This window comes from Cavia porcellus, unplaced genomic scaffold (assembly GCF_034190915.1).
Source record: "Cavia porcellus strain 051 isolate PalLab524CR breed Dunkin Hartley unplaced genomic scaffold, mCavPor4.1 scaffold_24, whole genome shotgun sequence".
NCBI classification, from domain to species: domain Eukaryota; kingdom Metazoa; phylum Chordata; class Mammalia; order Rodentia; family Caviidae; genus Cavia; species Cavia porcellus.
Window position 1 is genome coordinate 45,617,687 of NW_026947507.1, and position 25,138 is coordinate 45,642,824.

Here is a 25,138-nt window from a genome sequence, read left to right on the forward strand (position 1 = left end):
CAGTTCTTCTAAATATGATTCACAGCTAAGTACTATGTAACAGCCGTGGACAGCTATGTGTCAAAATGCTCAGGAGACGCCCGCAGTGAAGCTGAAGGAAGAGCGAGCAAGCGGCAGTCTCACGCGTCCTTCCCTGACTGAGCTGGGCGTTGTGCAGGCCCAGCGGTGCAGGGCTGGGTCAGCACTGCATCTGGACATCCTGGGAGGCCTGGTGTGCCACAGGCATGGTTGCTTGCCAGGTGATATGAGCCAGGCAAGCGGCGGGATCGTGAGGGCTCTACCTGCATCTGTAGACTGAGCCCTCCACAGTGCTGTGGAAACGGGAAGTGGGCCTAGTTGAAGGACTGGGACCATGGACTTGGGGACTCTGTTTTTCCCTGGCCCCTTCTTTTCTGGATATTTCCTCTTTTACTCTTTCCTCCCTGCCAGGAGGCAGATGGTTTTCATCTGCAAGGCTTTTCCTTCTTGATGAGGTTTTCCCTCACTTCATGGCCACAGCGATGGACTCAGCTGATCAGGGACTGAAACCCTGGAAACCCTGAGTAGAAATATCCTTTTCTTCCTCTAAGCTGATCTTCTCAGGCGCTTGGTCACAGCAATGGAAAACCCATTTCCTATTGTGAATGTTTCCTCATTCACATCCCTGTCAGCAGAGCAAAGCTCCTTACATTTTTTCAGGTTCCTCTGGATGACTCAAGCTTCTGTGGAGGTGTCTTTCCAGAATGTTCTTTTCAGTGCCAGGCTATGGACAGGGCACCCACAGGTACAAGTCGTGGGTCACACATAGCCCTGCACAGTTAGAGCATGGTGGTCTTCCTGTCCAACACATTGCTAAGCAGGTAGCATTTGAGTGAGTCTTCCCGAGTGGCACCTTTCTGTTGTTCTTGGTGCAGCATCACTGTCTTCTTCATGCTTCCAAACTGTTCTCAGAGCCTCCGCAGCTGCTTGAGCAGATGAGTCCACTGCAGATGGGCGATGCTTGCAGTAAGATCCGTGTCCTCACCACTCTGGGACCTTCATCTCCCTACCATTCATGGTTGTTCTTGCTGCCAACACCCAAATACCTGTGTTTGGTTCTCATAAGGAAAGTCATGAATGTATTACTTTGGTAGGCTAGGGCTTGTGAATAGATGTTCGAAACCAAACTAACTGAAAGGAAGTATTTTTAAAATAACTGGTCTAACCAAACTGAGACAGCTTTATTATAAGATTGGAAGTAGTTATGCTGAAATTTAGGCCACAGTAGAAACCCAAAGGACTAAAATAGCTTAACCATTGTTCACCCCTTTGGTGAACTCAAGTAGATCTGGAGAAAGGTGGCTAGTGAGTTAGCTTAGTTCATCCATAGCCCTGCTCAACGTTGCTAGTGCATTTGTGAGAAATCTTACTCTGTTGCACAATGTGAGGAGATCTGGTGTAAGCTCCAGAGATGGTTCTCGTCCTTTTCAGACTTGCTTACAGTGGACTGGGCTGTTAATGAACCCTGTGGAATGAATTTCAGCCGAGCCCACATGGTGTTTGCATGAATCAGACTTCCCACCCACCTGTCCTACCACACCAGGCTACAGCCCAGCTCTGGGGAGAGCAGGAAAGAGGCTGGCTGGACGTCTGTGTGTGAAATGAGCTTCACGGGGAGGGTGGCTCTACGTAAAGCTGTGCCAGGCCCTTGGGGATCAGACTCCTGGACAAAAATAAAACAACAGTGTGCTTTGCACTGAGAGAAGCCATGGTGTCTGCTGACCTTCGTGGATTCTAAGGTCTTAAACTTCTGCAGCAGAACCGTCTTCTTCCAGCCTCCCGAACGGTGGCTTCCTCTGTCTCATTTTCTTACGGGCTTATGCAAAGCAACAAGTGTGTTGACCTGTTTTCTGGTGACACAGAGCATATTTTCACAGAGCAATACTGGCTTGGCATATGAAATATTAAGTAACAATAGTTTAGCTTTTAACCTTGTGAGCGAGCTCTATATTCCCGCCTGGAAATGAATTACCTTATGGATAACTTGCAGTGCTGGAAAATTGACTTTGCATAATTGTGTCAAAAATATCTGAAGAATGTTTTACTTCTACTAAACAAACAAACAGAGACTCACTATGCTGCTTTTATTGTAACTGGCTTATATATTTAATATGCAATTTTCAATATGAGGTTTATTTCTGTGATTGCTGAAACACTTATTTTGTTATTTTGATCACAGTGTTTTCAAAACTCACAAAAAGCACGGGATTTGTCATTATTCACTGAGTTGGAATCAGTTGTTTGAGGAAAGGAGAAAAATATTAAATACCAGTGGCCCACTAAATTAAGACCCTGAGCTGGTTATGCTTGCGTATTTCAGTAACATTTTCAGGTCTGTGCCAGAGTTTAGCTTCTCATTGAGAGTGAGAAACCTTTGAAGCAAACAGCAGGCACACTAGAGAAAAACGGAATCTCTCTGGATGGATAGAATTTAAAAACAAATGTACTCCATGGCGATTTCTCAGTAAATCAGGATAGAAATATCTGGCTGGCAACTCCTATGCTGAGCTGTTCAGTCTCCTGAGAAAACACCCCCAGGTGAGATGCAGGTTACATTTTTATTGACAGTAACTGTGATATATTTGACATATGTGGTCCCCAGAATATCAGAATATTGATGGAAATTGTTTAAATATTTTGAAGACAATTCAGAGCCTCTTAGGTGAATTTAATTTTACTTGGCTAAAGAGGTTTCTGCAGAGGGAATCTATTTTCTTTTCTACTCATCTGGATGGCCGCGAGGCTGGCAGAGGTGGTATACATGGTGACCGCCCTGGACACGTTTGCTGCTGTGAGCAGCTATGAGCTGCGTTGTCTTAAGGCTTGTGTGAGGAACTAAGCCCTGATAGAGCCTCAGCTTGTCAGAGTTATAGAAACAAATCTGAAGCATAATAAATGTGGACAGCTTCTCAGCTTTCCAATTATGTATGTGGCTTGAGTGAGATCTTTGTGCATACTGATATTTTCTTCAACTGGTTAATTAAGCCGGATGATTAACCCTACAGACTGGGGCCTTCCTAGAAAACATTTTTATTCCCCTGCTTTTTTCAGTATGCTAGGAATCAGCAAATACAAAAAACACAAGCGTGGTGACTTGGAGAGAGCCAAGCAATTTGTTTTCCTTCCCTGCTGCGTTTCAGCCCCTGTAGAGTTCACGGTTACAGTCACGGTTTGGAGCCACACATGCACTGCATAAGCTCTCAGATTTGGAGGAAGTTGTATATGTGCAAGTCTCCTTCCTACACAAGCTCTGATACCAGTAACCTGTGTATCACAGTGTGGCTGCAGGATTTGGCAACACGCATTCAGTAGAATACAGTTCAATACAGAGGAGCAGTACCTACAATTTTTTTTTTTTTTGAAACACATACATTGTGAACTTGTCTTTTAAGTTTGGCTATGGGACATAGAGGCATCAAAAACTGGATTGAGGTCTAAGTGTAGAGGCTGAAGCAGGACGATCTGAAGTGTGAGACCAGTTTAGACAACCTAGAGACCAGTTTAGACAACCTAAAATTAAAACATTAAAAGATTCAACTGAGCAAATAAGACAAAGTAGGAACCAGCAGTCAGAGCCCATGGCCTCTGAGGTTATTGATTTATTCTGTTTTCCTAAGACCCACTACCAAGTGTTTCAAGAAAGTAAAAGGTCACCCCATCTGTGATTGACTTTTCACAGGTGGAGGGATTTCCCGTTTGTGAGGCAGGGAACTCCCCACCATGTGCATGCACCACCTTCTATTTTCTGCTCATTATCCGTGAGAGCTGGATTGTGTTTCTCAGCTACTGTGAATGACGGAGCAGTGAACATCATGCTACCAACACTGGCAGGAGATCCCGATTCCAATTTACTGCGTCTGTGCAAATGAGGCTTCTTGAGTCTGCAGTCACCCATGTCCATGTTGGCAGAACCTCACTGATTTCCTCAGGGGGTACATGACTCCATGTGCCCACCAGCAGTGATCAGTGGTCTCCATCTCTCCCCATTCTCACAGCGTTTGTGTCTCTTTGTTGGATGCTTGGTTTCCACAGTTGCTGTGCTGAGATGTCAGGTGACATTGCAGTTTGGCTCCTGGTCACTGATAACCAACAGCTTTTCTGATGCTACTGGCCATTTGCACATCTTTCTGGGGAACATGTCTGTGTGGGTCCACTGCCTGCTTTACTCAGTATTTTAACTGTGATTGAGTTGTAGGAGTTCCTTGTGTGTCTTGGATATTAGTCCCTTATAAGGTACATAGTTGGAAATATTTTTTTCCATTCTGCAGATTTCCTTTTTCTCCTGTCCTTTGCTCTGTGGGAGCCCTTTAGTTTCATATATACCTACTTGTTTTCTGCTTTGATTACTTGCGCTTTTTGATCGTGTTTGTGTTGAACACAAAGCAGCACAGAGATAGGATTTTGATTTCCAGGATTGGCAAAAGGTGCGATGTGAGAGACTCGCTGAGGTGGGGACCGAGCCTGTGCTCACAGTCAGCACCGAGAAACGCACTAACACGGGAGGCGTCCAGGCCAGGGTTCCTACCACAGCAGTCAGCACATGCAGGCTTATAAGAAGGGAAGAGAAAAACTGCCACGAACTTTGCCTTCAAAAGTTTAACAACTCCGGGTCATAAATACTGCAGTATGTTCAGCATCTCTTGCTTTCAAACTAAGATTTTTCAGTACTTCAACTTTCACTTCTCATAAACGCCTTGGCTTTAGATTAGCGTTTGCGCGGCAGTGAGGACACATTATCCTGCTGTAGTCTATTACAACGACATTATTTCACTTGGAAATAGAGATTGGTTCTTAAATATGGGCTATGCACCTGTTCATTTCCAGTAAGCGCATTAAAAATACTAATTATTAGTCTTGTTATCTTCTGTCTTTGAGTGACACACTTCAGATTTATTAGCCCAAGAATGCCATGATATGTACTTCTGCTGAACAGATAAAAACTTGTAAGCAAAATGTGTCCTTTTGGTCATGGGTCTCTGCTTGTCTGTTACCCCAGTGCTCACACACAGATCTCATCAGCGCATCCTCTGTAACTAAAACAGTTCGGGGTTTGAGACCATTTCTGGGGTATCATGACTAATAGGCTCTGCTTTTACTCCAAAAGATCTCAACTGAGTCCGGTTCATGGTCACTTGACTGAAAAAGCCTTCTCTTCCTTAGTTAAGAAATGTTCTTCCTTAATTATAAAATTGCCCCATCTGGAACCAGATTAACCTAAAATCACAGGGTCCTAATCACTCTTAGTAGTAAATCAAAACCTAGTGTAATGTTCAGCATTCACCTGCCCACGTCGCAGCCAGAAACTGTGAGCACCGTTCCCACCAGACCAGTGTCCAAGGAAGCTGTTATTCACTCAGTCTCACTGTAGTCCTAAAACTCACATTTTTCCTCAGCTCATTCAGACTATGCAGGAAGATCATTTATTAAGCACCGTGATTCAACCTGTATCTAAAAGCCCCCCTGATTCTGTCCATTTTCTTACATGTATGTTCTTCCAGCCACCTGCATTTGCGTGTGTGCATGTGTGTGTGCATATGTGTCGGTGTGTGTGCATGTGTGTGTGTGTGCATGTGTGTTGGTGTGTAAGTGCCTATGTGTAATTTCCTTGATTTTTGCCAGTTCCTCTGATGCAAGGCACTGTCTTCTTTCTTGTTTTTGCAAGATTCTGTGTAGCTTTCAAATTTCGGCTCAATTACCAACATGAATCTTGTCAATCTCTGACAATTGCAGTCTCTCATGTCTGCCTACTGGCTGCATGTGACACATGTGCACCACCATCTCCACTGCCCCACCATGCCCAGGCCCAGAGTAGCCAGATTCTCACTTCTTCAAGTACATTTTATCAATTTTCACAGAGATTTACATATTTGCATGTGGATGTCATTTTGACATCCTTCTCTAAGGATGCATCTTGTCGGGGCCAGGGAAGCCCTGAACGTACGGTCTGTGGGTGCACAATGCTTGTCGCTCCTGTTCCACTGGGGCTACAGACTGCGCAGGCCTAATGTCCTGCTAAGAGTTCTCATGTAGCACATCCTTGTAATAGATGAGATTGTTGTTAAGGACTCCGTGTTGTTCTGATTAAACTTCGCCGCCCCCTGCCACCCGCACCTCATTTTGATTCATTTTACCGGTGAGGAAACAAATTAAGGAGAAGACCTTAAAGAAGTCCTGCAAGGTGATATATTTCACTCAGTCAGTACCAAGCTTATCCCCCACCTCTGTCTGACACATTTACTCTCACATTGGGAGCTACGGGAAACAGATCAAATGGAACCCTATGGTTCCTTGTGATTAGCAAATCTCTCAGAAGCCATTTAGTGAAATATTTTCTTGAAAATTATTAAGCGTGATGGATTTGAATTTGCCAGAGACAATGTCGAAGAATACAGGGGAGGTAACATTTCAGTTTATCTGAGTACAGGGGGCTGATGCCAGGGGCTCCTATCCACTGGGCAGGTCCATTCCCAGCCAGGACAGCAACCAGTTCAGTGCTTAATAAAATGCTTTAATTATTTTCAAGCTCATACTTGTGAAACAGTGCATTTATAACACAATAGTTGACATGTGAGTTACCAAGGAACCCCTAAAACTTGGAAAAAGAAATTAAGATTAACCTTTATTCTCAAAATTTTAACTTAGAAAGCAGGAGAGCGAGACATTGGGACATTTGGGTTAAACCTAGGGAGAAGCTAAGGGTTAGTGGCGCAGACGCGAACCAGAGGCTATTGGGATGGCTGTGTTGAGTGCCGGGGGCTTTAGTTTGACCTCCACCTGCCAAGCCATATCCCGACCTCAGGCACATTGAGCCGGGCAGACAGGGCTGCAGGACGCATCTCACAGTCATAGCACAGGACCGAGATGGGCACGGGGAAACAGCCTGACTTCTGGGTTTCCCATATGGTTGCTATGCAGAATCATCAGAGGAAAGGTCAACATAAATTACAAAATCAAAATGTAACTCACAGAAGTTTGCTCATTGCATCTCTCATCTCAGCATAAAAAATATAATCATAGAGACCATGAGAGCAATGCAGCAGAAGAGTATCTAAAGGCCATGCATGTGACTTGTGGGATACATTAGTATTTTAAGGGAAATATGTATGTATATGTACATTCATTAAATTGAGGATTGCTATAGAAAGGCTCAACTGACACATTAAGAGATGAAAACAAGCTTTTTATGCAGTTGTCAAAATATCCTGTGAAACCTTGCATGCAGGAGGTGTCTTTGCATGTACTCCATCAAATTCTCAACAATCACTGCGGGGAAATTCTGTTACATGTCATTATTTTTCATTTTTGCACATTGCCAAAATAAGTTTGATCTTAACCTTTCTAATGCGATTTGATTCTACTGATTGTTTGTCCAAGTAAAAGCAGGTTAATTGCCTTATAACCCCAGACCATTTGCATAAAAGAAAACCTCAATCAGTCATAGCCCAGTCACTAATACCACTGTTTTTCTGTTAATCTGAATGCATATAAAACATTTTGAAAGTCATTACACCTTTAGAAAAGGTTGAGGCTTTTTAAAGAGGTGGAAATCTCCCCCCCCCCACTACTAAACACGGGCTTGATTTTCCTAAACAGCTCTGTGTCTCTTCCGCACTTAATATGATGGGAATCCATCACCCTCTACCACAGGTCACATGGGACTTTATTTTCCTGAGGTGCACTGCCACACAGAGAAATTGAGAGGACTTCGTGGTTCACTTTGAGAGAAGAAAGTGACACCAGAGAGGTTGAGTAGTTTTTATCTTAGCAGATGAATAAGATGGGCACATTCAGTGGGCAAAATGATCAAGAGAGGGAGGAATTTTAATCATCAGTGGTGATGGCCCATAGTTCATTTTCTTATGCAGTACATTTTATTTTACACAGTATCATGTGCGGACATGTGTATCATTTGGGTGCTCAACGCAGGGGCTTTACACTGAGCTGCAGCTGCGGCCCTTTATGTTTTTACTTTACTCAGGCTCTGAGTCCCTTGTTAGCTGCCCAGGAGGGGCTTTACCTCCAGGAGTGCTGAGACTGCAGGTGGGAGCCACCATCCTGACTCCACTGTACTTTTCAAATCCTCAATTCCAGTTGATTTTTAAGACATACCAGCAGGAGAGAAGTGAGCATGGTGAACTACATTCCGTGGCTGGGATTCTGTTTGTGGGGCCGCAGAAGTGGGCTTTGGGAGTGCAGCTGGACACAGGCTTCGTGACTGAGTCTGGCTGTCTGTGGCAGGTGCACTGGGTAGAGTTGTGGCTTCAGGATGGGGGCCAGCACCAGGGTCTCTCTAAGCTTCAGATTCAGTCACCGCTGGTGGAGCACTTTCCTCAGTGCAATTGTTGTTACCTTTTCCTCTTTCTAAGCACCAACACTGCCATGAGGCCACGTAAACTTACCTACTTTCCTGAATACTGAGGACCATACAACCTGTAAGAATAGCCCTGATGACCAAGGGGTTTCAACAGTGCTATGAGCTCCAATGGTGAACTGCTCTAAAAGATTTTATAATGTGGTGGGATGTGGGTGAAGTGGGAGAAAAGCCTGTCATCTATAATACCTAATTGCGTTTTGTTGCTACTGGGGATGCATGGCCTTGGGCTTGTCAGGCAGACGCTTGTGCCACTGAACTAAATCCCCAGCCCCTAGTGTGAGATTTTTAAACTTAAATTGCTATGGGAACCTTCCAGAAGTAGTACCTAACTTTGCTTTGGGAGAGTTATACACCTTTGAGAAGCACATTTTACTGTTCAGATAAGGTTTGTATAATTAACGGATTCATAGCATGATTGGCCTGCATGGCACATTTTTCCCAACTATTCATATCTGTCTCAGTCCAGCAGATTTCTAAATGGAAATGGTATAATAATCCTTTGTATGGACAGAATTCTTTTTTGCACCAATGACATGAGTGGAATGTCACAGTGACCTGGTTACAGATGAGAAGAGAGGACAAGTGACTCAGACGAGCTCCCTCTCTTGCCGGACGTGAGCCAGAGCCTAAGAATCAGCCTGATATCTTCTCATGCTGAAGGAAGAACTCTCCTCAAGAATGCTCACACTGGTGTGCAAATGTAGGTGTGCAATTTGTGAAATCATGCAAATTACGGCAGATTGAAACTATCTTACCGTTTCTCCAGCATTAGGAAATAAAGCATGGAGAAAATCAGAGCATCATGAAGGTATGCACCCTTGGTGTAGGGAAGGAAAAAACTAAACACCTCAACTCACTCACCCACAGAAAGAGCCACTAATGCCACCTTCCTTTCTGTCTGCCATGTGCTGGTTGTTGTCTTTGTTTCACAAGAAGGAAGAGATCTGTGAACTGGACAGGAGGGAAGGATGCAGAGTGAACCCTGCATGTCTGAACCAGGAGCAGGGTATGCTCAGAGCCAGGTGCTGAGGCACTGGGAAACGCTGTCTGGAGGTATCCCAGCAGTTCAGTTTGATACAGTGATCACAAAGAACTTTGCCACAGTCATTTATTTTGATACCTTCCTTTGCCTAGTGTTTCTTTTGTTTTAGGGCATTTTCTTGTTACTTTTCTGCCATTCTGAAAAGGATGTTGATCCTTCACACATGCCCTTTGCTAAGCTTTTAGTTTCTAGCAATTGGAAAATCATGAAAAAATCAGTTACCACCCCATCCAGCTTTCATTTATATTTTAATTGCTAAGCAAGGTACATTCATAAGTGCTTACCAGCAGATGATGTAGGTACATACGATTTGTTATTTTCTTTTTATAATGATCCTGATTGTGCAGCTGTTCTGCTGCTCAGTGCCACCCCAGCCCTGCTCTGAGGGGATTCTGTGCTCTGGAATTCTCTTTGCAGAATGGCAGGCCATCACGTCTACTCAACAATACCCAAGATTGCCCTATTTTAAACCTCTGTGGTTCCAGTTACCCTGTCAACCAAGTCCAAATATACCAAGTGGAAAATTCCAGAAGCAAGCAGTGCACAAGCCTTTCATTACATCCCTTTCTGAGTACCCTGATGAAATCTTGCGTCGCCCTTTCCTGCACCAGCCAGGACATCCGCCGTGGGACATGTCCATCCTGGAGGAGCCTCCTGACCACTGCTCACTTGGCAGCCAGCTCAGTTATCAGATTACAGGGCTTCCGGGGCTGTGTTCAAGTCAGCTGGTGTTGCCACAATAATGAAGTACAAGGGTGGTCTCTAAGTGTAATTGTTCTATGTTACTTTAGTTATTGTTAGTTATTGCACCTCCTCCTATGTTTACATTAAATTCATATATAGCATATTAGTGAGGGTATGTATAGGCTTATCTGCTGCTTTAATGGGACGGTACTAAGACAGGAGACAAGCCTTCCAAAGCCACCCTATGTATATGTGATGTAGGCTCTGGTACCAGCTGTGGTCCCAGGCATCTACAGGGCCCTTAGAACTTACCCCATAGGTACACAGGTCCACAATGCATCCTGCTGTCCAGGGCAGGAGCAGAAGCATCCAGGGCCCTCAGCGCCATGCTCATATAGCAGGGACTGACTAGGGCCCACCTGGCCCACATTCTGATAACCAGAAGCATAAAGAGAGGGGATGATAGTCCTGTTCTTTCAGGAAGAGAAACTTTCATAATTGGAAATGTAGATGTTGATGAATAGGATAGTTCCACAGCTCTGCCAATTATATTTGAATAAAGTAGTTGCTTGGGTTGATTAAGAAATAGTTCAGTATTTTCAATGCAATAATTTTATCTGAAAGAACTCTATAGAAGCATTTCCACAAGATGCATTCATCATTAAGCATGGAAAGGTCAATGGAGGCAGAAGAGAAGGCAGATGAGATTTGCTGATTGAATAGCTGACTCTCTAATCTCATCTTATGAGAAGAAAATTGGAAGATGCTTACCAGCGCACATTACGACATACTTACCAGCATGCTAGAAGTTATGGACTTCAAGAGTTGAGAGAGACAAAAGGTCAGAATTAATATAGGATAATTCATTCCACATGTTTATGAATGCACTGGCATACATTTGGCAACAACATTTTCAATTGGGAAATTTTATTTGTTCTATAAACATTGCAAAATAAGAGCATAAAATGAAACAGACTTATGAAGCCTCTTTTTGTATCAAAGGGGCAGAGATTTTCTGGTCTAGCATAAGATACATTGCCCTACTTGGTAGACTGCATGAACTAGTTCATAATAGAGGAGTCTGAGTTTTGCTAACAGGAAGATGCTAAAGAACATTATTATTATAATCACACTTATTTCTGTTGAAAAACTAAAGGTATCTTGGTTAGGCCCTGAAGGACAGCAGTGAAATGGGAGGAGCTATAACCCAAGTGCCTTGACTTCCCTTTGATATAACGCCAGTGAGGTCAGGTGTGTGCACAGGGCTGCTATCCTATGCTGACCAGAGCCTTTGCATCTCTAAGCCACTTCCCAAAGCACACTAGAGAGCAGCTAATATCTTTTTTCCACACTTTGCAAACAAGGAAACCAAAGTGCAGGCATAATTTATGAGTTTTGAAATCAGAAATGAACTTCCAAGTCTTATGTGCACCAGGTGACAAAGGGAACTTGTTTTAGTCAACAGCATAACTCTTTCGATTTTTGTGACAGATTACTAAGCGGTGCCCCCATATTGTAATTAGAGAAGGAGTTTTGCTGCATTTATGGCTCCTCTCCACATCATTATTTTCCACCTAAACATCTATTCATTTATTCATACCTTGCTCACTAAAGTTTTCATTTCTTTTTATTGACATTTAATCTCTAAACATGTGCCAAGTAGCCTCAAACATGGTTTATTCAGGGTGATATGCATGCCTTTATGTATGCATATGTATGTATAGATTCATGCATATATCTATACAATTTTCTGTATACATGTATTCACCATACATTTTAAAATCCACAGTGGTTGCTGGATTGAACCTAAACTTGATTTCACTGAGCAGTCTGATTATCAGGATACATGCTATATAATTTTTAAATTTTCAGTATGCTTTAGTTCAAAAATCAGTTGGTAAAGAGAATAATTTTCATACTATTTCTTGAAGGGGCAGTGAAAAACAAGTGATGTTCAAAGCTATTTTTTACAATTTAGCTCTGGGAAATTTTATAATGGTATTAGGTTGGATTTATTTCTTTTAGAATAAATTAGGGATTTTTATGATAAAAGCATTAAGGAGTTAGAATGATTTTTCTGTTGCTATATATTTTAAAATATTTGTTAAAGAGAATTTATGATAAATGAAATGTAAGCATGCAGATGCCCTTAGCCACATAAATTACACGTTTATGAATGGGCTCCACGATCTGTCTCCCTGTGTTGCATGTGTGCCATTCAGCATAACTCCTGAGTGGGTTACAAAGCCATACAATTTGTTCCTGGAAAATTCCTGCCTCTGTTCACCTGACTGAATGTTAGGAATGATGCATATACCCGAATATGAAATTCAACTTTTTAACACTGTGATAATGCTAGAGTCGACAGGTTAAAATATACCATTCAAGCACTTTTTATTTGTGGCTGATTGTTCTTTCTTTGCCAACACTGTATCAAATTATTAACTATTTTCAATTTTCACCAAATGATCCCATAGTCATAAGCTTCTTGCATTACCATATTATTCTTGATGATTTATTTCTAATCACATTGAGAGTACATATTCAGTTTGATAGCTGAATTGCATTAATGTGACTGCAAACAAAGTGATGAAATTTAAAATATTGATTGCAATAGCGTTCTATTTTCATAAAATACGTCTTGTAATTCCATTGATTTTAAGTATTTGATTAAATTGTTTGGTTTGATCCAGAAATTTTATTTTGTTAATAAGAGAAAACTGAGATCATAGGAAATTTGCATCTGAAGTTGAAAAGTGAGCTTGGCCAGCTTCGACGCCTGGGGGCCCTGCTGTGGCAGCAACAGCGCATGCGTGGGGAGACCTGGCCGGTTCCACTCTCCTTGGGAGACTCTATCCTAGGCTGGGCCAGTTCCCTGCTTCAGGGGGCACACAGGAAGCGTGCTCCCGAACCCCCGCACTCTTGCACTTTTGGTATAGATTTTACCTTTGGAAATTAACTAAAATGTGAACATTAAGGAAAAGACAATAATTTAATACACAGGTTGGTTGAATAGCCCTGATACATAGAGGTAGAAAAATATTTTTACTTCATCTGAACCACAACTGGGTGTGAAAATCAATCATAAGTGGCATGGCTATACCTGTGTGTATGTGCCATGTGTGGGTCATGGAATGTCTGACATATAGACGCATGCATGTGTATTTCCTTGGGCCAGCCACAAATCCTCAGGGAGGATTGCATAGATGACCTAGAAATGTTAGCTGATGCCCATCACTGAAAGCGCACCCAGTTTAACTATTTGGAAGCATTAATTCTGTCTCCTTCTCTTTCTCCAAGAGCGGTGTTATTGTAGCACTAGGACAACTACCTGGGCCATTCTCTAGCATCCTTAGCTCCTTTCTCCTTCCAAACCCCTCAGAGTGCTTTGAGGTGGACATATGCTTCCCTTGTTCATAGTTGTACTTGAGTGTGCAGGGGTTAGATTAACTCTAGGGCACCTGTCCTGGAGCTTAGTCCTTCATACGAAGTGGAGTCGTATTTGCTTATAACCTACCCCCATTCTCCAATGCTCGCTGTGTTAGTTCTCCATCACACATCACGCCTGGTACAATGTAATAGTATGTCAGGGATTGTCACTGCATTATTTAGGAAATAGCAACATGGAATAAAACACCTGTACATGTTCAGTTGACATAGTTTTTAAAATACCTTTTCTGTAATATTTGAATCTGCAATGTGGCATCTGTGGATTCAGGGTCTGTCTGTGCAGTGCCCTCCACGAGCCCCAGGAGGTTATGAGGCCACAGGCTCTGTCTTTCGTGCCCTGAGGCTCCATGCCATGTGCTGCAATCAGGTGTCTGAGGGCCTGAGTCCTAGTTTCAAATCTCCTCTGGAGGCAGCTCTGAAGGACTGTTCATTCGGGTGTGGAGATGAGGGAACAAGCTTTGTTCTTCCCTGGTCAGCTCTCTGGGTGTGCCCACCATCACAAGTACCTCTCCTGCTATCCCAGTTCTGACCTGGCATGGTGGAGTCAGGCCTGTGACTGCCCAATTCACCTTCTTCCATGGGAGGGTGCACAGATCTGAACCAACAAATCACTAGGAAATTTAAGCTACTTTTAGAAAAGGAATAACTTTTAAAAAATAGAAAGTGATTTATTTACAAAATGTGATAATTCACCCATTTCCATAACAAGTAGATAGGTACTGAACTATTAGTTTCTTCAACAAAACACAATTATATGCTAAATAATTTCTATAAGATCCATATGAGCTAGGATTATCCAGATAATAATTAAGAACTGCTGACACTGACTTGGGGGATCTCAGTTTCCTAAAGGCAGCTTTTGGCATGTAAAAGCAGTTGCTCATCACCGATCTCTATGTAGGTGCAAAAACACTGAACACATGTATCAGGGCCATTTGCACGAGCTGGGAGTGTGCATGGTGCTCACCTGCACGGACCAAACCTCCCAGTGCTACATGGAGTACGGAGCCCCTTGTGCAATGCAGGTCACAGCCACACCCCACAGCTGGCCTGCATTAGAAGCCTTCCACAAAAATGATTTTGGGAACAGAGTTCATTTGACTTCCTGGTCTTCCTAAGGATGAGTTTTATATTCCAGGAAGCACTGTGCAGTCGCGTGCGTGAGCACAACTCCTGTTGGCAGTTACTCTCACAGTGTACTGCCATGGAAATGGTGCACCCCATGCTCATGGAAATGTAGCAGTGCTGCTCAGAAACGGTACCCACCAATCACATCAATCGTCGCTGACTCAAAGTATTAATACTGGACCAACCTTTAATGTTCTTAAGTGTAACATTAATGTTCTTAAGTGTAAATGTGGAAGGAATGTAGATGGATCTACTTAGAAATATTCCCTGCAGCCCATGCTGTGTCCAGACCCGAGGACATGGTTGTGTGTTCTAGACTTGTTTTGCTTTGTCTGTTAAGAGTCAGTGACAACCCCGGACATTTTCAAGCCAAAGTATGATCGCTCCAAAATGTGTTCTCCAGAAGGATGCCAGTCAGGGTTTTCTTGCCTGTTTTCGTCTTGAGTTACTGAGGCTTCCTGTGTTCCTTAGTGGTGTATCACTCTCTCCTGTAGATGAAACCTGAGGCTCTTAAGGATCTGCAGACCTTTTCCAAAACACTATAGAAAGCTTCTCCAGAGATCTGAACCTTCATGAGCAGGTTTCCCTAGGGCTTCCGGGAGTCTGGTACATTGCTCATGTTTGCTCAGTGTGATTAAGATTAAAAGCAAATCAGAAAGCTGCTAAAATTTATTCTTTAGTCCCCCTGTAGTATCTAGGAAGAACACAGGAAGTAAGACCCCTTTGTAGACTGAGTTCCAGAACAAAAATCATTTGTTTTAGGATGGAGTTGGAGGCAGTTTTATGTTGTGATTTTTCTTCCAGAATCTTAGAATACTTTATTCCTCTTTTATAGCAAAGTCTCAGTATTGGGGTGATTTGTGTGTTTCTTAACAGAAATATCATTACTGAGCCTTCAAGTTTGATTTTTCTAAGCACATTTTCTTCTTGAATACATTACTAAGACCTAAGCATGCAATCTTTCTTTCAGTCTGAGAATTAATAAATGCAGCTCTATCAGTGATTTAGACAGTGCTTAACATATTTTTACAAGTAGCATTTCTCAACTGTGTAAATCATGCGTAAGTATCTACCTCTGCTAGATGAATCTTAGTGAACCTTTTTATTTGTTTTGCTTTCTTGTGGAGTCCAGTGTTGATGTGAGTTCTGACATTAAGTGAGATAAGGCTGTTTTGTATATTTGCATCGTTAATTACAATTTTCTCTGGAAATGTACAGCATAGTGTTGCCACCTAGCGCTTTGAGCACTATTGCCTGGTCTGATCGTGCACTTTTCATTTTGATCCTCTGTCCTCAGGAGACAACATATACAAGGCAAATCAGGAATCCTTTCTGTGGTCATCTAGGGAAGTACCACACACACATTAGAATGAGATTTAAAGCTACTGCAAAGAAGGCGATTGACAGGAAAAGACATGATCCCAAGCAGGAAGCAGAAAATTCCATCAAATGGTAAACTGCCCACCTGTGACATGCCAGCTGCGACGTGGTGGTGTCATTCTTGTGGGCACAGAGGAGGTATCGAGGGGCCAACTACATTTATCTTGCCCAGACACACAAAGCCCGCATGCTGCGTGGAGCCAAGTTGGTTGTGTTCTCACAGACGAGGATGCCTGTCCAGCTGTGTGGAGTTTCTGATGTCAAAGTCAAAGTTGTGCAGATGACAGGTCAGAGAAAAACTTAGCACTTCCTGGCCTTCTGCTCTAACAGAAAGCTTTTATCTTCTCCCTGGGTTTATTAATAAGCAGCATGGTGCATTCGCATGGCTTGTTCTGAAGCCTGCATCAGGAAATACAGTCAATTCATTAGGGGATGTTTCTCTGAATTGAGGCAGCTGTGTCTTGAGAGGAAAAAAAGTCACATTTTTTTAAATTTTTCTACAAAAATTGATGTGTAAAACCATATTCTCAAAATAATCTGGCATTGGAAAGGCACTAAAAGATTTAAAGAAAGCAGAGAGCTGGAAGACTACAAATCTTCCCTTTTTCCTGTAATTCATTGGCTTGACAGAAAATTTTTCATCTTAACAAACGGAACTTGTCTGTCTGTGAGAGTCCCTTGATGCTCTGAGGTAAGTCTTGGCTGAGAGGCTTTAATTCGTTCTGCAGGATGAAAAGCTGGTGCCCCTCTTTGCTTCAGGCTCAGTGCTGACAAGTGTCTTCTGGTGTAGGGTGGGAGCACCAGGGTGTTGTCCATACACCCCAGATTTAGGATGGTGGGGTCTCCTGAAACAGTGTTCCTCTACAGCAGAGACAGTCAAGCACCAGTGATTCCATGTGATCTAAATTCATATGATCATGTAATTTTTAAAGGAATAATTTTAATGATGCAAATTACAGTGGGCCAACATTTCAAGTGCTCTGGAAAAAAGAATGCATCTGATCAGATTGATATTCCCATTTAACAGTAGCTCCTACATTTTGTACTTAAGAATAATTTGAAATCCAATGCATTTGTGTCTTCATGACATCCTAGACAGGAGCAGTTAGTCAGGATGAGACTGGGGGCCCCTCCTCGGTCCTCCTCTCCATGCATCAGCGGGCACTGTTCATAAACAGTTTTTCCTCCCACGACCCCCCTCCCCAGTGGTCCAGGCTCTGCCCTTGGGGACAGACTGGTGGGGGCAGTGAAATGATGTCCACTCCCAGGAGGATGGAAGAGGAAGCAGGACTCTGAGCACAAATCCCCTCGACCCCCTCTTCTCTCTCATTCAGGAGAGATAGCTGTTTAATTTGATGTGACATAGGACAAAAGGTCTTAAAATGGCCATGTAAGTCACTGAGTCTCTGGAAGCCAGTTTGTAAAGCTCTCACCTTCAGTTCGGTACCCATGGTGCTGTTGTACTGGGGATATGCAAGACACATGCTTTGTCAGGCTTTGCCAGCTTCTTTAGGGCAAATACATTGTTACAGATAAATTATGGGACTTTCCAGTTGGCTAACTCTATTAACTGACTGGACAGTAAAAAGACATTATCCAATTATCTATGCAGTTCAAAATATACCCACTCATTTTCCTCAAATCCATTAAATATATGTATAGATTTTTCTCAAATAGATATGTGTGCACTAGATATGAAAGACAGTCAAATAATGTCAAACAGAGATCAAATGACACCATGAGTAAAGCGAGAGGAGGCCGACTTTGTTTAGTTTACCAATATAGTTTGATCAAATTATTAGTGGCAGTAAGATAAATTTCCAAAAGAAAAAAGCAAAGATAGAAACATTTACTTTCACAGAAGAAAAATCAGTTGACATTTTAATTTGATTATGATGCATTAATTTTAATTTTATAAGCTAAATATTTTATATAAATTATAATTCTAAAAGAACATAATTATGCACATGGTGTGAATGTGAGTTAATCTTCCTCAGTTATTTGAAGTTTATATTAAAATTGCTCAAAATTTTGTGAAATGATTAAATACTAAAGTTGTATGTTAAAAAGGGTACTGAAGGGTTCACTGGACTATGTTAATTATAGTAATTTGTCTTTTTTATATAATAGCTATCCTTGGCTTGATAACTACCGTTCTAAGCATTTCATGCATATGAACCCACTTGGTAGTTCCCATAATGTCCCAAGAGAGATGTTAACATTACTCCACGTGGAGAAGAAAAGATAACAGAAAGGAAGGGGCAATAGTTGCCTATGGTTTACAAATTTGCTGAATGACTGAATTTGGAGTTTGCAACAATTTATTATATATTTCCAAATAATCAGGAAAGAAGAGGGTAAGTTTCCCAACATGTAAAAATGATTAATGTTTGAGGAGAAGGAAACCCTAATTATTTTGATTCAACCATTACACATTATTTACATATATCAAATTATTACACTGTGTCCTACAAATAAGTGTCTCTATTTTATCTCAATTAAGTTTTAAAAGCTGAACTTGGCTTTCTGTGGCACTCAGCCCTACTCCACCCTGGCTGCTGAGAACCGAAAATGTATCTGGCCAGCACGGAAGTGATAGGCTGAGATGGGAAGACCTCAAAAATCTAGGATAGAAAAATGAGGAGTGTGAAGTGTTTCATTAATAATATTTCACTCATTACATGTGGAAATAGCAAATAGTTTTAATTCTTTAGGTTTCCTTATCTAATTCAATTTTAATTATTTTCTCTATTTTTTTTTCAAAAATTGCACCAGCAAATTTGAAATTAAACATGGAGTTTGAATTTCATTCCATCGCAGAGCGCAAATGTACACTGCAGTCTGGCAAACTGAGGTTTCCATTGGTGTCTGGTGACAGTCTGCTGGGCACCCCTTGTTAATGTTTGCACTCACTTAGTAATGTGTTCTGAGTCTGGAGGTAATGTTGGAGGCTAAAATGGCACTCTGTAGTTTGAAATGCTACGTATTTGGCAGGCAGTGTTGGTAATTTCTTCATTTCATGGTGATTTACTAGTAATAACTGGGTTGCTGTGAATTTTACCCCTGACTCCCTGGAGCAACAAATGTCCAGCAGAACAGCAAACTATGCTGAGGGTGAGTCTGGGTGGTCCTCAGCCACCCCTATGGAGCTACGTTCCCTTGCTGTGCTGTCCATTTGCCCTGCCCTACATATGCCTTTTTGGCCGGCAACACCCTTCCATCATGACTCTCCATCCTGGGGCCAGTGTCATGGACTGTGTCGCCCCAGACTCTGAGACGAATTTATTCTTCCCCTTCTAGGTTGTGAGTGTGGGGTGAGGGGTCCTATGTTAGGACACCTGATTACAGATGCATGTTATTCACATGCACAGCGCATGTCAGCAGTTCCTATCGCACTTTAAAAACATGGTCCCTAATTTATAAAAGTGTTGTTTTTCACTCCCAAGAATGAGTTCTATGAATTCAGACCTCACCTAAACATGCATGTGTGGTAAATGAAAGAGGAGGGGTGTGCTCCACAGGCAGCCTCACTCCCTTTACTGATAAAGAGGCCCCGGCGGCCCGTGGTGGGCAGTCTGTTGCCACCTCTCTAAGACTGGAGAGGAAAGGTCTCTTTTACCTTGCCTCCTGAGAGGGACAACCATGCATCTCATAGGGACATGAAGAAGTTCCCCTCACCCTCTCATGCCCCCAACTAGTGATTTCTATCCTGGACCCTAGGGATAATCCAGCTCAGCAATTTGAAAACCCAGTTGGAAAATATAGAGTCAAACTTATTTAGAGGCCTAGAGAGAGAGAACTTTTAAATCACGAGGGTGCTATCACTTTAATGCATGACTTTTGGCCTGGAGAATATGAAAGATGAGCTCAGACGCAGAGCAAATTTATGTTTCAATGCTTCTCCCCTCCAGGCCTCTTGCTGAGTGGCCACAGAGGAGAGAGCGTAGGTTTTAAAAGCAAAGTGTTGTTAAAAGGTGAAACCACTTGACCGGCGACAGATTGCTGCCGTGTCCTACTTAGTTTGCAGTGACATCATTAGCATCTCCTCGGTATGAAAAGTGGCCAGGAACTTATTAAGTTGTGCTACTAAAAGCCTTTTTCTGCCACAAGGGATCTAAGAGAGTGTCTTTTATTTACTATGGTAATCATTTGAGAAGACAAGAAAAAGTTCCCAGTAAATTATGAGCTTAATTTCTTTAGATCACCCATCCACATTTTCCGTTTGACTCTCCAGATCTAAAGAGAAGGTCCTGAAATCCACAAGGTGTCTCCGGTATAGGAGCTGGAAAGAGAAACTTAGCTTTCCTCACTCCAGAACAAACAATGCACAGAGTGGTGCCCTCCTGCAGAGCCTGGGGACCTTAAATGGAGGGAGTTTCCCACCAAAGACTCTGGGCCAGCAGGGCATTGCTGGGAGAACTCACTCCTGCACTGTCTGTGGTCAAGACTATGCGAACACAGACTGGGTTTACAGTCTACTGTCTGGGAAGTATTTCCTTGTCAACTCCTGCAACCGTGGGTTTTATTACATTGAGAGGGGCATTAGAAAAGGCCTCATGGACGGTTTCAAAAATATACTCAACCTTTTAATGGTCACATTAACAATGACATAGTTTTGCATTATTATTTAAATGTTAGTTTAGTTGTTACCCTTGTATTATTATATTATGTTATAATTTACATTATCAACATAGAACTAAAACTTCAAGTAGGTGATCTGATTTATTATTAAATAACAAGTAAGTAGTTTTTCTTTCCTTTTAAGAAAACATATATATGTAGTTATGTGTATAGTTCTGTGTTATATCTGCCTGTGTGTATGTGAATATTCATTATCCTGTTTAATGCAGCTTTCTGAAGCTCAGGACCACCCCACAGTAAAGATTGGTCTCCCTCAGGTACCTGTGGTCGGCCTGTGTTCTCTTGATTAGGGTGGGCTGGCCCCAGTGTGGCACAGGGCATCTGTGTGCTGTGGGTCTTTTATTCCTCAGATTCTGATGAGCTGCTGGGTGAGGAGGGAGGCTTGAGAGCCTGGCGCCTCTTACGTCACACTGGAGCCAGTGCGCTGTCACTCATGGCCTGGACATGAGCCTCACTGTTGCGTGCTGTCCCAGCTCAGCATGTCTTGGGACTGCAGTAAACTTGACACACTTCTTGCACGGAAGGCGGTGTAGCTGAGTGGCTGAGGAAGCCCATACGGAGAGAATGAAAACCGGGAACAATGACTTAGATTCTCAAGGACTAGTCCATGTTTGCCATGAATTTGCTATGAAAATGCCTCATTCTGTGACTAAAAATGTAAAATATGTAGTAACTTTCATATTTTAGGGTAAGTCTATGTGGAGCTTATAAAGTAGACAGGGTGACATTTAACTTCTTATAGTTTGGTTTTTTAAAATAAAATGTACACGACATTGAAGAGTAAGTTTGAGCCGGGAGCTTTTGGAGCAATGCTCTGCTTGCTTGGCGATGGCCTTGCGGGGGCAGGAGTCTAGCACAGGTCAGTTTAAAATGTTCATGGCATTTGGGCTTTTGCTGGTTCTTCTAATGATGATGGTCCAGGAATTAAAGGGAAGCTCCTCTGTCTAGAGTTGGGAGACTAAGTGGTCAGTTTCCAGTAAAATTCGCCATTCAGTGCATGATTTTATCAAAAAGTAACCCATATCCTCCTCCCAGAAAGTGACTTTAACATTAAGAAGCCCTGTCCTCTTTGTGTGGCTTTCCGAGGATTGTGATTACTATTTCTGGGTGATAATAAAAGCTAATATCTTTTTTGAAATTAAAATAAACAGTTTCTATCCTTAAATTTTCCCTCTCTGTTGATAATAGTCTTTGCCTGTCCCTGGTGGGGTCAGAGACACCACCATCATCCAGGTGATTTTGATGTCCAGGATCTGGCCCTGGCTATGGGCTGGGGGTGGGGCTAATACCAGGGTTATGCAGCTAAAGATAGGACAGACCAGGACTGTACATGGAGGACAGAGCCTGCCCCTTCCCAGTACCCGGCACCACCTGGGCCAGGTTCCTGCACATCACGGGTCCCTGCTTCATCCTCACCAGGAGGTGTGAAATTTCACCGTGTGTTGGTGGGTGTGCTGGGTCAGGTTGGCTACCTTCCATGAACCCAAAGCTTTTTCTAGAAATTGCTACAAAGTTCTGTGACTTACTGTGTGGTGGTATTCAGAAGGAGAGATTAAGAGATCACAGAGACAAGAAGTCTGAGATTCTACTGTGTCCTTTTCTGTTTTGTCCAGAGGTCCCAAATACACAGTGTGGACTGTCTGGTAAGTATGATAAAGGAAAGTGCTAGGAGAGTCTAGCGAAGGCTCAGATTTCATTAAGGGAGGGCCAGCAGCTTCCTCCTGCAGCACATATGTGGCTAAAGTCACAGCAGTTCATGTCACAGCACTTGTGCTGCTATCTAGTATGAGTCGGCTCTTGGTTTTCCATGTTCCTAGACTCCTTGTATCTTTCTGTATTCAATGACATGTGACCATGTCTGAAATTGGAATGAATTCCCATGGGATTACTGATTAGCTCACTTTTGGTACCTATATGAAAGTTACTTTATTTTTAAAATAAATTGTGGGCTGGAAATTTATCTCAGTGCCCTAAGTGCCTGCTTGGCAAGTACAAGGTCATGAATTGGATCCCTGATTTAAAAAGAAAAAAAAAAAAAAAAAAAAACCAAACAAACAAACAAAAAAAAACGTGTTTCAGGAGATGCATCATAGGATTTGAGTAATGTAACATAAGCAGGGTTCCTCTTGCATTTTCTCAGAATCTTTATCTCTGCTTCAAATCTAAATCACTGGGAAAGAAAAGTTAAATAACATGACCAAGGATGTGGCATTTGCCCGGATGTCAGAATTACACTGTTAGGTGTCTAACCCAGATTTCTCAGCCCACTTGGCATCCTGGCTCCCTTACACAAAGAATTCCTCACCTAAAGGGTAGGAAGTGATGTGTTGCAGTAGATCACAGCAGGAATAAGACTACAATCTGGCAACACACTTTGTAATAGTCACAGAACACTAAGATGCTATGTAAAGTAAACATATTAAATGTAGCACAAATGACATGATAAATGGAACACTAGGGAGAGGCACAGAGAGGGTACAGATCAGACAAGTATTCCTGGAGCAAAATTCAAGCCTTGAAAGAGTGTAGCTCTCAAGTAAACTACTGCCCAGAAAACAAACATAAAGCATCACAGCAGAATCAGGTCTTGTTGTTGAATTGCTATGCCAATTCATGTTGACAGTCAGCTGCTTTCAATGACCTCCACAGCAGAAGTCCTATATTACAAGCTTGTTTTTTAATTTATTTTACCTTCCACCAGAGGCAAAGCATAGGTTTACCAAAAAGTAGAAGTTATTTTCAAGATCCCATCTCTTTTCATTGTTAACTGTTTACTTACAGCGGTTTGTGTTTCAGATGGCACATGTAGGGGAAAATTGCCACCTCAGTCCCTTTCCTCTGGCTGGGACAGAGTCTATGCCATGCTGTAGCTCCGAGAAGGAGAGGTTCGTTTTGGCTGACTTTCTAGCAGGTTTGATACACATTCATCAGGCTAAACACAGAAGCTGTGCAGTGGAAGGGCATTGCGTGGAGGGAAGCTGCTCACCTGTGGTGGCCAGGAAGCGGAAAGTGAGTGAAGGATGCGGGAAGGGAGGTAAACATTCTGGGTCACACCCTAGTGGCCCAGGACCTGCCTCTTCCAACCACACCTGCTCTATCACAATTAGCTGAGCTGCCCATGATTGAGTTAACCTTTTAAAATCCCCAGGGATAAGCATGTGACACTCTCAGGGGATATCTAAAAACAAACGCAAACAGTTGCTTACACTGTGTGTTGGACACTGAACAGTTCTCTGTGTTTGACAGAGGCCAAGGTATTATATTACTGCATAATCAAACTATCACTTATAGAAAATAAATTGAGACACTTCCTTTTGAAATTTTCTGTATGTTTCACTAAGAAGTACTCTCAGTATAATGTATGAATGTATTATTAGTTGTGGGTTTTTATTAGTAATTTTTTTGTAATTATGTACTTTTTCTCTTCGCTTCTTCCTCTTTTTACTTTTGCATTCTGTCTCCCTAATTTCCATCCTGTTTTTGTGTAGTACTGCCTTATAAGTAAGTCAGGGGCTTCTTATACTTAAAGACAGTTTTATTTATACTGAAAACCATATTGATTTGTAATGTAACCAATAATTGCATAGAAATATTAGTGGTAAGTTTTCTTAAAATAGAGGTATTAAAAACAATTGATTCTATATTATAGTTAAATCTCTAAGTATCACCCAGCGCGCATTTTCCCACTAAATGCTCCTATGCTTTAGTTTTCAGGCATCAATGATTAAAAAGGTCCATATTCTTAGTACCTAAGATGTATTTTGAATAAGTCAATTAGTTATGGTTGGAATTTAGTGAAAATTAACTCAGAATTTACATCCATCAGAAATATAAGGGCACCTACTTACAAAGGAAATAGCTTCTCATAATTAGAGGAATTAGTTTAATAATTGAACAAATAACCATGCAACCATGAAACACAACTCCATCTCTACACTAATTCTGGAAGGAGTGCTTTCCCCTCTCGCTGTGTCTCCTGCAGAGAGCTGACACCTTCCATGTGTGGGATGGTACCAGGGACTTGTGTGTGGCTGTCCATGTTGTTATAAACCCAGGTATGGTGTCGCCACTTTCGCAAGCAGGTAGCACAATGATACCATTTAATCTTCTTGATAAACCTGGGAAGCAGGCATGATCATTTTTCTATAAGAAAACAGAGATCTACTAGAGAACGTGAACATAGCTGAGTAGCAAAATAAGCCTGAAGGCAGGCCAGGAAGAAAATTATATTAGCTTTTCAAAGAGTTACAGGTCACAAATAGGCAACAGGAAAAATTAAGAACAAGTTTAATTTTCATTATTATAATTTTTATTTCATTTTATTTTGTATTAAAATGTGCAAGGACTCAGGGAAATAGATCATTGCAAAAATTAGGGTCATGTTACCTCATTCAGTCATTTCGCCTCTAAGTTATGAATAA

At 42.0% G+C, this 25,138-nt stretch overlaps 1 protein-coding gene across 2 annotated transcripts in view; it reads left to right on the plus strand.

Moving 5' to 3' along the window:
- Positions 1–25,138, plus strand: part of Csmd1 (CUB and Sushi multiple domains 1) — a 1,477,900-nt gene that overhangs the window by 137,800 nt on the left and 1,314,962 nt on the right. The window lies entirely within an intron of this gene.